Raw genomic sequence first — 12,969 nt, 5'->3', positions numbered from 1 at the left:
GATTCGATTGGTAGAAATCCAATAAAACGCCGAAACGACTTGGACAAAAGTCGTTCCCAAGCTGCCAATGATCTAAATCCTATTTTCCACGGTGCCCAGGCTCGAGCCGAGGTTTTCACCACCCCGCACCGCCGCCACCGGAAGACGGCATAAGAAACTGTTGGATGGGTGCGGGATCATATTCGCTTCGGTCCAGAGTTCAGCTTTAAGCTTGGACTTACTTCACGTTCGGCCGAAGGGGAAGCTTTGTTCGCCTTATTTTCCACGTTGTAATTGGAGAAAAATCCACTTTCAATCACTTTTGTTTACCGGGGTCGGTCTCAAATTACACTCACTGCAAGCCGGGCGGCCGGCGGGGCGGGGGTGCGTTCGGGTGAATAACAATGACGACGCACCGTTCATTGACACGGTTTGGGATGGCGAGTGGCAGTATTTTCTACTTTCAAAGGTTGTTTTTATTACTATTCAAGACCAATCAGATATACAAAATATTCAATATTAGGAATTCAATAATAGAACTTTTTAAATGCATTAGATCCATAATAAAAGAATCAATTAAATCAAACAAGAATACTGACTATTCTGGTTGTTATTTATTCAAGAGAACGTTGCAGAATGAATCATTAATTACTATGGAGAACCCTCAACGTCAACGTTTCTAACCGATACACCAATTTCGTGTTTTGAAAACACCCCAGTGAGTTCCCTTTCGAAGAAACTGTGTGGAATCAGCAACGCTACCAAAGCTTCCAGCTAAGAAAAAATGATTTAGTGATGTACGCTGAAACAGTAAACAACCACTGTTAAGATTTTGAGCTGAACTAATTAACCAGCTCAAGAATTTGGTATTCATCTGCGAATCGAAGGACTCGCATATCCATATAAGACTACGCTCAAAAATCGAATCCAAAGCCAATGGAGTTCATCATCGAATGCCAACGTCTTCAAAATCTCAAGCTTAGTACCGCAATGGTAGAACAAAAGCAGATATCGTTGATCTTCGTCTGTGCAGACAAACAAACAAATTTCAAACCAAAACTATCTGGACCAAAATCGAATTCACCAGAAAAGGATAACTCTTTGTGGCCAACCACGACTTCACTTATCTGGTCTGCAGTGGATCGATTTGCTTGAACTTTGGAATAAACCTCTGACAACAATCTGCAATCATCTGAAAACTGACCACACAAGCATTCAGAACTATAAATCAAGATTTCCCGACGTGTTGGACACTACTGCCAGAAAAACAAGGTACGTTCGTTTCTGCGGCAAGGTTCTGTTTTAATCTAAAAGCCAAAACGTTGCAACTAGTTTGTACCGGGTTTAGAAATTGAGGTCGAAATACGTATCTGTCAAGATACAATTAAGTGGTGAAATTCAATGGGATTGTACAAACTCGTCTTATGACAAGTGTTAGAAATCCGCTATCTGAGCATTTCAACAGATCATGATCACGATGATCGCAGAAATCGATGGTGTCGATCCGTTCCTGGGCGATATAATGGCGTACTACAAAACCGAGAGAAAACATCAAGCAGTTCCCTACGCTCTCTTGCAACGCATGCAGTAGTACGATTTCATATTCCGTGAACAGAAGCGCCATGGCCATCTTCTTCAACGACAATTCTGCTATCTTCAATGCCGATAGCAAGGTAGAAAAGAAAAGTTTAACCATGGTGAACGCAGTTGCAATATTCCACCAGAGGGCAGTTGGTCGGTAGTTCACTTAAATACACACTAAGTTTATCTTTTTCGAGCTCGGCAAAATCTGGCACCGCCGTAGCTCAGTAAATTTAAAAACTGAATCTCAGCAGAAAATTTCTTTTATTACTGATTTTAAGCAAAATATTTACCGTATCTTAGCAACCGAAACGTCACTTTTACTGCGATTTCGACAAAAATCATGTTTACTGAAACTCTGCTCACCGCGGGAAAATAAACAAAACAATGCTGAGACTCGGCGAATAAAATTAGTGTGAACGGATCACCAGCCTCTTTTGAGAACTTTTCGATCAAAAAAGGGAATTCCGATTCACTCCGCCAATCGGCTCTGTAACTTTTGTGTTGCGATTTTGACATTCGATATGTGTTGCGATGGGATTTTTTCTGGCTCGATTGAAACCGTTTTGATAGCAGTGTCCATTTCACACAACTTCAAAGCTGTAATTTATTATCTAATTATTATTAAATTTATTATATGTATAAAGTAACTTACAAACTAGTTTCACCTAAATTAACAAGCAACAGGCTCCATCGCCACTCTAAACCAATCTAATCGAATCGTATTGCCGCAGTATGGAAGCATATACATGGATTAAATTTCCAGTGTTGCTAGTCTCACAACATTTTTGGAACTCCACTTAACAATATGTGTCTACTACCCAGTTAAGAAATTCCGATAGCTTATTACGTCTGATATAAGCAATAATTCAACATCGGAGGTACATTTTAATATCACTTCAATTTAATTGGAAGAAGCCATCGAGGCCATGTCGGTGAACTGCAGTATCCTTTGCTTCAGCCAGCGGTAAAGTACATCAAGAATGGATTGGCTTCAAGCTTTCAAGAGATCATCAACACGGATAGGATACCATTCAAGCTCCCAAGACAAGTGGTAAAGGCTGTGGGATGCAATTTATCCGATTGTTGAACCCAGAAAAGTTTCGTAAGCGCCTCCTTATGTGACTCCACAGAGGTAACCCAGGGATCAAGAGAATGAAAACGCTTGTACGTAGTCACTTCTATTGGCCTAGAATCGATTATGTCTTTGTTGATTATGTCGTCAAGCGGTGGAACAGTTGTGCCACTCACTCGAAGACCCCTGCTAAGGCCTTATGCAACCATGACAGCTGATTTTTCCAGCCATTAACAACCAACAGTACGGGCAGTTCAATTTCTGTGATTATCCTTCGTTCATACTTTGGAAACAGCGATGTTCAAGAACGACGAGGGGATCTTTCCCAGAGTCTCGATCTTTCTTCCAGGCAACATCCCTTGCAGCACACATGTCCCATATGGGTTGCTGAAACTCATATGTGACCAGATTTAGTCACAACAAAGTTGCTGCAACCATTTTGGTCTGACTTATGCTGCTCGGGAGATCAACCACAACCCGCGTAACTTCATCCCAACTGTTGAAAAATATTCTAACAGTGCTGAGACTTCTGCAGCTTTCACAACTGTTTTTTTTTTTTTCAACAGAACGAGCAGTTCAACCGCAAGCATGGCGCCATGCCTCAGACAATACAGGCTGCCCGAGCAAATCTTGAGAGCAATCGATAACTTGTTTTGATCTTGAGGAATCGCTGATTTTGATTACTTAGGTTGATATCGTCTTGGTCGTTTTAAGCAGAAAAATCTTTCTATCACATTAAATTGAAAATCATTTCTGCTGTCGATGAAGGCAGATTGTAAACTGATTTTGATGTTGGTTTCTGATAACGAAATAAGTAATCAGTTTGATATCAGTTCATATAATTTAGAAATCAACTGAACTCAAAGGTCATTTGGCAGAAAGGGTCATTTGGCCGAAAGGATTGTTTGGCCGAAAGGGCCAAACCGGAATGGTCATTTTGCCGAAAGGGACATTAGGCCAAATAGGTCATTTGAGAAGTGAGAAATAAGGAGTAAAAAGAGAGACGTCTCAATTCTTATTCCTCATTTCTCACTTCTCACTGTAAAAAATTAAGAGCCCGAAGTGAGTAGTGAGACGGATTTTTACAGCGACAAGTGATAAATGAGGAATGAGAAAATAGAAATCTCACTTCTCACTCTTCATTTTCTCTTCTCACTGTAAAAAAAAAGCGCGAAATGAGTAGTGAGACGTCTCATTACTTACTTTGCGCTTCTCACTTTTTACAGTGAGAAGTGAGAAATGAGGAGGATTTCTAACTTCTCACTGTGAAAATTGAGTAGTGCGAAGTGGGTAGTGAGACGTCTCACTACTCATTTCGCGCTTCTCACTTTTTACAGTGAGAAGAGAAAAATAAAGAGTGAGAAGTGAGATTTCTCTTTTCTCATTCCTAATTTCTCACTTTTCAAATGACCTATTCAGCCAAACGACCCTTTCGGCCTAATGACCCTTTCGCCCAAATGACTCTTTCACCCAAAGGACCCTTTCGGTCTAATGACTCTTTCGCCCAAATGACTCTTTCGGCCAAATGACCCTTTCGGCCAAAGGACCCTTTCGGTCTAATGTCCCTTTCGGCCTAATGACCCTTCCGGCCAAATGACCCTTTTAGCCAAACGACTCTTTCGGCCACACGACCCTTTCGGCCAGATGACTTTCGGCCAGATGGGTTTCAGCCCAATGGTTTGTTCGGCTAGTGGTATTCGACCAAATGGCTTTCGGCCGAGTGGGTTTCGGCCAAACGACCCTTCCCCGTAATCATCTTTACTTTTGAACGACTGGCATGTCAGACTGAAGTTGATTCGTTGACGTACCACCCAACTAAAGCATCGTTCCTGTGAGCAGCTTAAAATTGTCCAATCGCATATCCGCAGAAGAGTTTGGATAACAAGCAATGACGAGTGCTAATGTGCTGCCTTACCCTGAAACAAACATTACCCGATGTAACATCTGAAGCCGAATATTAGCCGAATCAAGAATGCAATCCAAGACGAAAGCTCCAAAAGAAGCAGATCTTGAACAATCATCCTATTCAAATCAGTGTAATGATGTCCCAAGTACCAGTCGACCCAAACGTTTTATGCAGATGCCATTCGGACCTGAACCCAGGAGTTACCCAGGACTGATATGAACTGGTTCCCAATCGACTAACAAATGACCATGAATGTCCCATAAACCACCTGGTAGGCTACCGTAGAACTCTAAAATCTGACCAAAAGCGACTGGAAGTGTGCCATAAGGTCCAGAAGTGACGTACAAGTTGTCGGAAATAAATTCTCAAGCAGGCATTGCAATTATATTCATCTGATCACAGGATACTCTCTTTGTCTGGGCAAAGATATTATCCCTAATCGAAAATTACTCGGGAACGATATCATCATTTGAGCAATTGATGATGATCCTGCTGGCCCTGGTTCGGGATTTGTTCACGTTGCGAAGGTGTTGCTACAACAAAAGCTGTGAAAAAATATTTCTCCACAGCGAAGATTGCGGTTTGTTCACTGAGCGGATAGATAGGACACCTACCTGAGATCAAAATCCCATTATTTCATCAGTATCTATGCTCAGAAGACCGAAATGGAATGGGATGGTTTATAATGCCTGTTCTCAATTGACCGGAAGTGATCCACAAATGATCCACGAACAGATTTGTCAGAAACTCCGCATTGAATCGAAGAAGGACCTGAGCTGGTTTGAGTCGTAGACGCATAGCATCAACAACTTCAAGCTTGAGCACGCTAAACCAGATCGAGTCCATTTGTTCTTTTTTCTTTTGTGGTGCGTCACTTATCTCACTTATCTAATGGCTCAAAACAATTTCTAAGATTTTTTTTTTCCATAAACCGATTGTCGCTACAGAGCTAAGAGAATTCTTTCACCCGTCATAATAGGTATGTGTTTTGCTTGGCTCTTCCTCAATTTGTTTGTGCATGTGCTCTCTACAGGGATTTCACTCGTTCGTAATGATGCGATCATAGCTCTATACTCCAGATGACTCTACTTCTACTTCTACTTCTACTCTCTTTCAACTCTAGCAGTTTTGAGGAGTTTATTCGAGTCTGCCCTTGACTGATAGTAATCCATAATTGATCACACATAATCACTTTATAAATAAATAACGGTTAGTGTCTCATAAGTGAGATAAAATGAATGTTGAAAAATTTGCCCATGAGCTATGAAAAAGATTCTCAGACCCCAGAAAATTCATAAATAATTCATCAATGACCGGAATTGTCTCATTAAAGACCGGAAATTAACCATTGGTAATGGGAATGGCCCATATGTTACCTCAAGTGGCCCACAAGTAACCAGAAGTGGTCCATAAGTAAACGTAAACATCCCTTAAAAGATCGGAAGTGACTGTTAGTGACGGGAAATAATTCACCCAAAAGCAACCTTTTAGTATTATAGTGACTAAAAGTGACCAGCAGAATTTTATAATAGTAGTTTGTGCAACTAGTTGCAAAAAGATGATTTTTTCAGCACGAGTTGTACGTTTATCCAACGAGGCTTGCCGATTTGGATAAATACTACGAGTGCTGAAAAAATCGAGTTTTGCAACGAGTTACACACGCTATTTTTTGCAATGACGAAAAATGAGCTATAATATGATAAATCTGTACCAAAATGGTACAATTTTATTTACTTCACATGATCAATCTTACCAAAATATCATGCTGCTACTGGAAACAAACATATTCCATGTTATCGTGCCACATTGTTTGCTCGACAGACCATAAAGCGATAGATAAACCTGCCTTTGGAGAATTTGATGTCATGCCCATTAAATTATTTCATTTATTATGTGACATGGAGAATACACTATTTAAACACTCACCCAAGCTAATTGAGCTAAATGTGGTCATGTAACTACTGTTCCAATGCTGGTTTTTTATTATAGCACCTAAATGAGTGCTATAATGAAATCCATTGAGTTGCATAATGTTCATTAAAGCACCGATTTCATTGGTTTGGAAAAGTAGGCCGTTTCATCACTCAAATGTCAACTGTAAACCAGGTATTATGATCAGTAATTGCAAAAAAATCCATAAGTGATTAAAAGTTATTCACATGCAACCAGAAATGATCCACAACTTTCTCACGGGTAACCGAAAAAGACAGCAAGTAACCGCAAGTAATTATAAGTGATAAAAAATGACTAGAAATTAATCGCCAACTGTCGTTCAATGATCCAAAAATGACTCATCTATGATCGGAAATGGCCTATAATTATTGTTGTAAAATATCATCTGCATGTCATTTGATTACTTTTCTCCAGAATTTCTTAGAAGCGTAATTAATTGCATAATGTTTAAAGAATCATAGTGCTTCCGATAATACCGGAAGTAATTTTCGGAAGTGATGAGAAGGAACCCATAGGTAACCGCAAGTGAACCGGAAGTGTCCCATAGGAATCCGAAAAAAAAACCATAAGCATTTGAAAGTAGTTTATGAGTGACCGAAAATGATCCATGAATGACAGGAAGAGACCCATGCGCCATGGATGACCAGCGAATCAACACTATTAGTGGGCTTCTTTAATACTTCACATATAGATATTTTTCTTTGTCCCTAACATACGCATTTGACTGTGGTTTCAGTGGTTTAGTTTGATGCCAAAAACCATGTCAGCATTAAAAGAAGCTCGAGCGATGCTCAAAAAAGGTACAGTCTTATGCTTCTAGTTTAGATTCTGACGAATTCTCTCATATCCCAGTTGAAGGGACCCCAGATATCTGCACTGCTCTCTCACAGTAGAAAACATAACGATGGAACATATTTCCGCCCAGATGACTAACCTTACTCAAATGATGCAACAGTTAATAGAACGGCAAGATCAACAACAACTGGCTATTAAATCATTATCGTTAAGTCAGCCAAGCGTCGTTTCAACGCCGTAATAAAATAGAGGAGCTATGGAAGACTTTTTTAAGCGTCCTGATCCAATTAAAATCATCCCAAAATTCGATGGAAGCCGAAAACAGTTGACTTCTTGGCTCACAACTGTCGAAAACACTTCAAAAATTTTTAAACTCCTAGTAACACCAAATCAGCTTGCCATCTATGTGTCTGCTGTAATACACAAAGTAGAAGGCAAAGACAAAGACCCAATTTGTCTTGCGAGAAACCCTCAGACATTTGAGGAAATCCAAGACATTTAAATCAACGCTTTTGGCGACAGGCAGGAGCTAACATTCTACAAGAACCAACTTTGGCAAAACAAAATGATGGACACCATGTCCATCCATAAATACTATTTAATGTGTAAAGAAACTATGCAAAATATTAAGACTTTGGCTAAGCAGAAACAGTACAAAAGGCAATTGGGATGCGATCAACGCATTTATTGACGAAGATGCCCTAGCTGCATTTCTCGCTGCATTGAAAGAGCCGTACTTTGGTTACACTCAGGCTGCTTACACAGAAAACATGGAAGCAGCCTATGCTTTTGTTTGTAAATTTGGATCTGAAGAGGCAACCGCTTAAAATATGGAACAACTTTCTACAAGAAAAAGGCAAAAACACAAGAATTTCAGAAATGAAAAGAACAAACTGAAAGACAAGGCAGACATGACAGAAAATTTGACAATAAGGAAACAGCCTATAGATATAGGTTAAACCAGATCGAAATTGACTCTCAATAAAAAAAAAACAATTATATAATACTGCAATTGCAGAATCAGACAAATCTTCAGAATCGGAGTCAAAAAATGAAAACATCGGCCTAAATTTTTGCTGGAAACCAACACAAAATCCCACAGTTTGGGTCATTTTGAATATACTAGGATGCCGTTGCGAATACAGGAACTATCTATTTCGTATATCTGGATGACATTATAATAATCGGAAAAGAAAATGGAAAATCTATCAAAAATTATAAATAGACTAGCATTATTCAATTTTAAAATCCAATTTGATAAATGCCAGTTCATGAGCAGAGAAACTAAATTTCTAGGTTACGTTATCTCTGAGGACGGTATTAGGCCTGTTAAAAAAAAATACAAAATGTTTTAGATTGGAAACTTCCTCAAACACCAAATTAAACAATTTTTAGGGTTATCAGAAAATTACAGACGGTTTGTCAAAGATTATTCAAAGCTCACTAAGCTTGAAAAAAAGTTTTTATAAATAGTCAGACTGTAAATGATGACGGATGACCAACTTCTTTTGAAGAATAGCAACACATTATTGCGTCCGACCGAATCATGGCGTATCCGGACTTCAAATTGCACTTCATTCTAACAACAGGGGCTAGTTATTATGCTATTGGTGCTGTTTTATCACAAATTCGAAAAAATGTGGAAAGACCAATCGCATTCACAAGCAGAACTCTAACTAAAAGTGAAATCAAGTACAGTACCATAGAACAAAAAAGAACTTGCCATCGTAAAATTCTAGAATTCTGAACTGGAGAATGGCATTAGAAAACTATGACTATACTATCAAATACAAACAAGGTAAAACAAGTAAAGCTATCGATAGGTGACCAATGAATGACCAGAAATTGATCACACATGAGTGACTGGAAGTGATCCGCGAGTGGTTGGATGTGAGTTATAAAAGCAAGGGTCGTTTGGCCGAAAGTCATTCGGCCTAAAGCCATATTGCCAAATGCCAGTTAGCCGAATAACGCGTTAGGCCGAAAATCATCTGGCCGAACATAATGTCTATTCGGCCAGATGATTTTCGGCCTAACGCGTTATTCGGCTAACTGGCATTTGGCCATATGGCTTTAGGCCGAATGGCTAAAACGGTTTAGGCTGGAATGGTCGTTTGGCCGAAAAAGCTGTTTATCTGGATAAATTGTTCTGAAGAAAAAGTTCTTTGGCCTGATGGATCATGAGGCCGAAAATGTGGTTTGGCTGAAATGGTTATTTGGAAAAATCGGGAAATGGTTAAATGGTTATTTAGGTCATTTGACCGAAAATTCATTCGGCCGAACGGGTCATAAAGCCGAAATGTCGTTTGGCCGATAATGTCGTTGGGCCGGAAATATCGTTTGGCCGAGCCGGCCAACTCACCAAAACAGTTGTATGGCCGAATAGGTCATTTGGCCGAAAATGCCGCTTGGTCAATAAAGTCGTTTGGCAGAGAATGTCATTGGGCCGAACGGGTCATGAGACTCGTTGTTGGTTTGGCCAAACAGGTCATTCGGTCGAAAATTCATTTTGGTCGATTGGCAGAAATGGTCCCAACTCATAAATGTCCAAAAATCAGTATATTGAGTATATGGGCGGTCGGAAATGACTCTTGAAAGGCAGAAATTAAACCATTATTGACATTTAGTAGTCACTTGTTTTAACAATAATGTTGCCTGATATTTCGCAAAACCAATCAATTTTATGCAGAAACGATTAGGGCTCGGTATTTACAAGATATTTGATTTTCTTCATAGCAGTAATCTTGATGAATAATACAGTTTCCATATCTTGACCATTGATTATTTCATAATTTTAACAATTAAAAACAATGCTGATGTTTCGTTATTAGCTATGGGTATTTGTGAACCAACCTCGAAAAACAAGCAGAATATAAATTCAAATACAAGCAAACATTATCTGAGTAAGATTTCTCCACTCCTTCCGCTCGTACCCGCTGCTCGTGAACAAACTTCTGCTCAGTGTTGGTAGAATCATACTCAAATCTCAATCATCGAGGCTTCATGCAAAAGGTAACTCGCTTGCGATTCTGTAGAGAGAGCATCGCGCTTGAGTTTCTCGGACAGAATCGCATCGCTTCGCTATCTCGCCGAAAAATGATTTCACTCTAAAAACCGTCAAAACGCTATCGAGGCGTGTGTTTTGTTTACATATCGATTTATTAGCCATAGCCGTTGCTTTAAGCGAAAAAAATAATTAAATGCAAAACAAATCATGCAATTATGCAAGCCGCGATTCGAATCATAAGCGATTCCCTGGTTCATGAGTCTAATGGGATTTGAATCGCTTCTGCTATCTTTTTCGCTCTACCATATAGCTGCAAGCTAATGCCAGAAAAACGTATGCAGATGTGTTTTCAGTATACGATGCTGTAGTTCGAGCTTGATTTTTGCACTACTGATCTCGAGGAGATGACATGTCTGTTAGCTGACTTTCAACCAAACACCACGCGTCTACTTCGCATAATGGTTGATTTTTTTAAGTTTTCCATATCTTCCTTTCAGTAAACCCATTACTAAGTATATCAGATATAATTAGGTAATAGATGTTCAAACACAATAAGAATGTTAGAATATAGCAAAAAAATTTGGCCCGGACAGGCGTTAGAAAACCTGTTTACTTATTGAATCGAAACTACAGTTTCATGATAAATGAGATTTTCAATACAATAAAAAGTAAGAAATGAACTTCACAAGAATCTCGAACAATGTTGGAGGTTTTTCACATCGCTAAGCTGTCAAAACAATCCAAAACTGTTTCCAATAGACTTTGTGTCAAAGAAAGATTAAGTCTTGATGGCCAAATAAGTTGCTCCGCTGCCATTCGCGACCCAATCTCCGATCCAAAACAACTGTCCTACATCGTACGGGTGGTGGTGGGGGCAGGGGACAAGCCATTCCCATAAAACTCGAATCATTAAAATTAGAACCAAATGAAATTTGTTCAAACACCGCTGTTGCTGCTGCCCATCATCATCATCATCATCATCATCGCCGTTCTGACGGAACCTCATTTGTTGTCGATGAGATTGTGTCGTCCTTTTTTATCAATTAAAAGACGGGAGGGAAAAGTTTCCCAATTTCGAAGACGATGACGATGTTGACGACTCAGACGACGACGACGACGACAACAAGTCAAAAGGAAGTTGATATTCTTACCACCTCCCACTCGGTGTATCTACTTCCGATTGGGGGTGGTGGGAGGATGCCAGTTGCCGACTCCATAAACTGGGGGACCTAGTTTTCGGGGAAACGTTGCTGATGAATAATAACAATGCCAATTGACATATTCTAGTTCGCTTGTCGTCTTCGTCTGGTAAAATCAAGCCCGGAACGAGAATGGGAACAAAGGGAAGATTTTTGACAACGTTCGGTCCCCTTCTTTGCATGACAATGGTTTTCTGCTCTGGCCGGGACACGGGTGGGTATCACATTTTCCGATGTGAGCTGGTTTGATTTTTTTTCCGGTTCCAACTCCCAGAGGAAGAAACTTTAATGAGGCGATCGGAAAATGTCCTTCGATTGATGGGAGTGGATGGGGTGGTAGCTCATTTCCATTGAAATTTGTTCGCCCTGAAGGAGCGGAAATTCGACCGTCGTACATGCGGCGGCAGTCCAGCGTGGTTCGATGGATTTTGCGAGAAAGTTTCTAATAACCGTTTTCTTTGGGGCAGGGGTTGATGAATGAGTTCGGGCATGGGGGGTCTCGTGGGAGTATGACGGTGGATTAGAACGACAGCTCGCAGCAGCACACTTAGCACCACCAACAGGGTGGTCGTTAAAATTTAAATGAGAGATGATAGATCGGCTGGCAGGTAGGCAAATATCAATCAGCTAATCTTGATCGGGCGTTATTACGAAAGTGCTCATTATGGCGTGCTACTGTCATTTGGGGCTCCTTACTTGGAGTGTAGCGGAGGACAAACCACTCTTGAACCCCGGGACCAGTAGCAGGAGCAGCAGCAACAACAACAGAAGCGTGTAGAGCTCTTTCAGCTTAATGTTGATCGACGTGTACACATCTATTCAATTTGCATTTCTATCTGCTCCCCTGCACTTGGCACCCAGCACTGCCTGTCGGAAGGGGACTTACTCAAAGCTTTGGTTTGGGTTTGTCTCTTACCCCTTCACTCTCGTGCATCAACTTCATAGGCACCGAGAAACAACACTGGCCATGCATGGGGAGAGTGTTGCAAAACGCATTAGATGCAAGGGCCATGAATATCAGCATTTTGTTTTTAGATCTTTTCAGGACCAGAAAAATATAGACTTCATATTAATAGCGCAAAATGCTGCTCATGAAATCTTAAACGGAACCAGTTTCTAAAATCGGCGTTGCGTGTTTAACACGATTCTCCCCTTGATTTGAACGAGCGAATAACGCGACGGAGGTGGGCAGCCGGTTGGTCCGTCGTTCGGTGGCTTAACACACTCCACACTGACCAAGGCCTGGATGCCGCCGGTGGAAATGAAAAGATGAATAGATTATTTATTATTAATTTTAATTAAATGTTTATCGCATCCGAGATGAAGACGCATGCACACACACCTCTCCATCATCGTTGAATCCGTTGAGAGTCCAACGCTCGGGGTTGCAAGCTTCAGCAGCGAGTAGGACTAGCTTTACACAATTTGAATATTTTAGCTCACCCTCGGATCTTCGCAAGACCGGCCGACAATC

The sequence above is a fragment of the Armigeres subalbatus genome, chromosome 2, assembly GCF_024139115.2.
Source record: "Armigeres subalbatus isolate Guangzhou_Male chromosome 2, GZ_Asu_2, whole genome shotgun sequence".
Lineage (NCBI taxonomy): Eukaryota > Metazoa > Arthropoda > Insecta > Diptera > Culicidae > Armigeres > Armigeres subalbatus.
Note: the sequence above shows the minus strand (reverse complement) of the source record.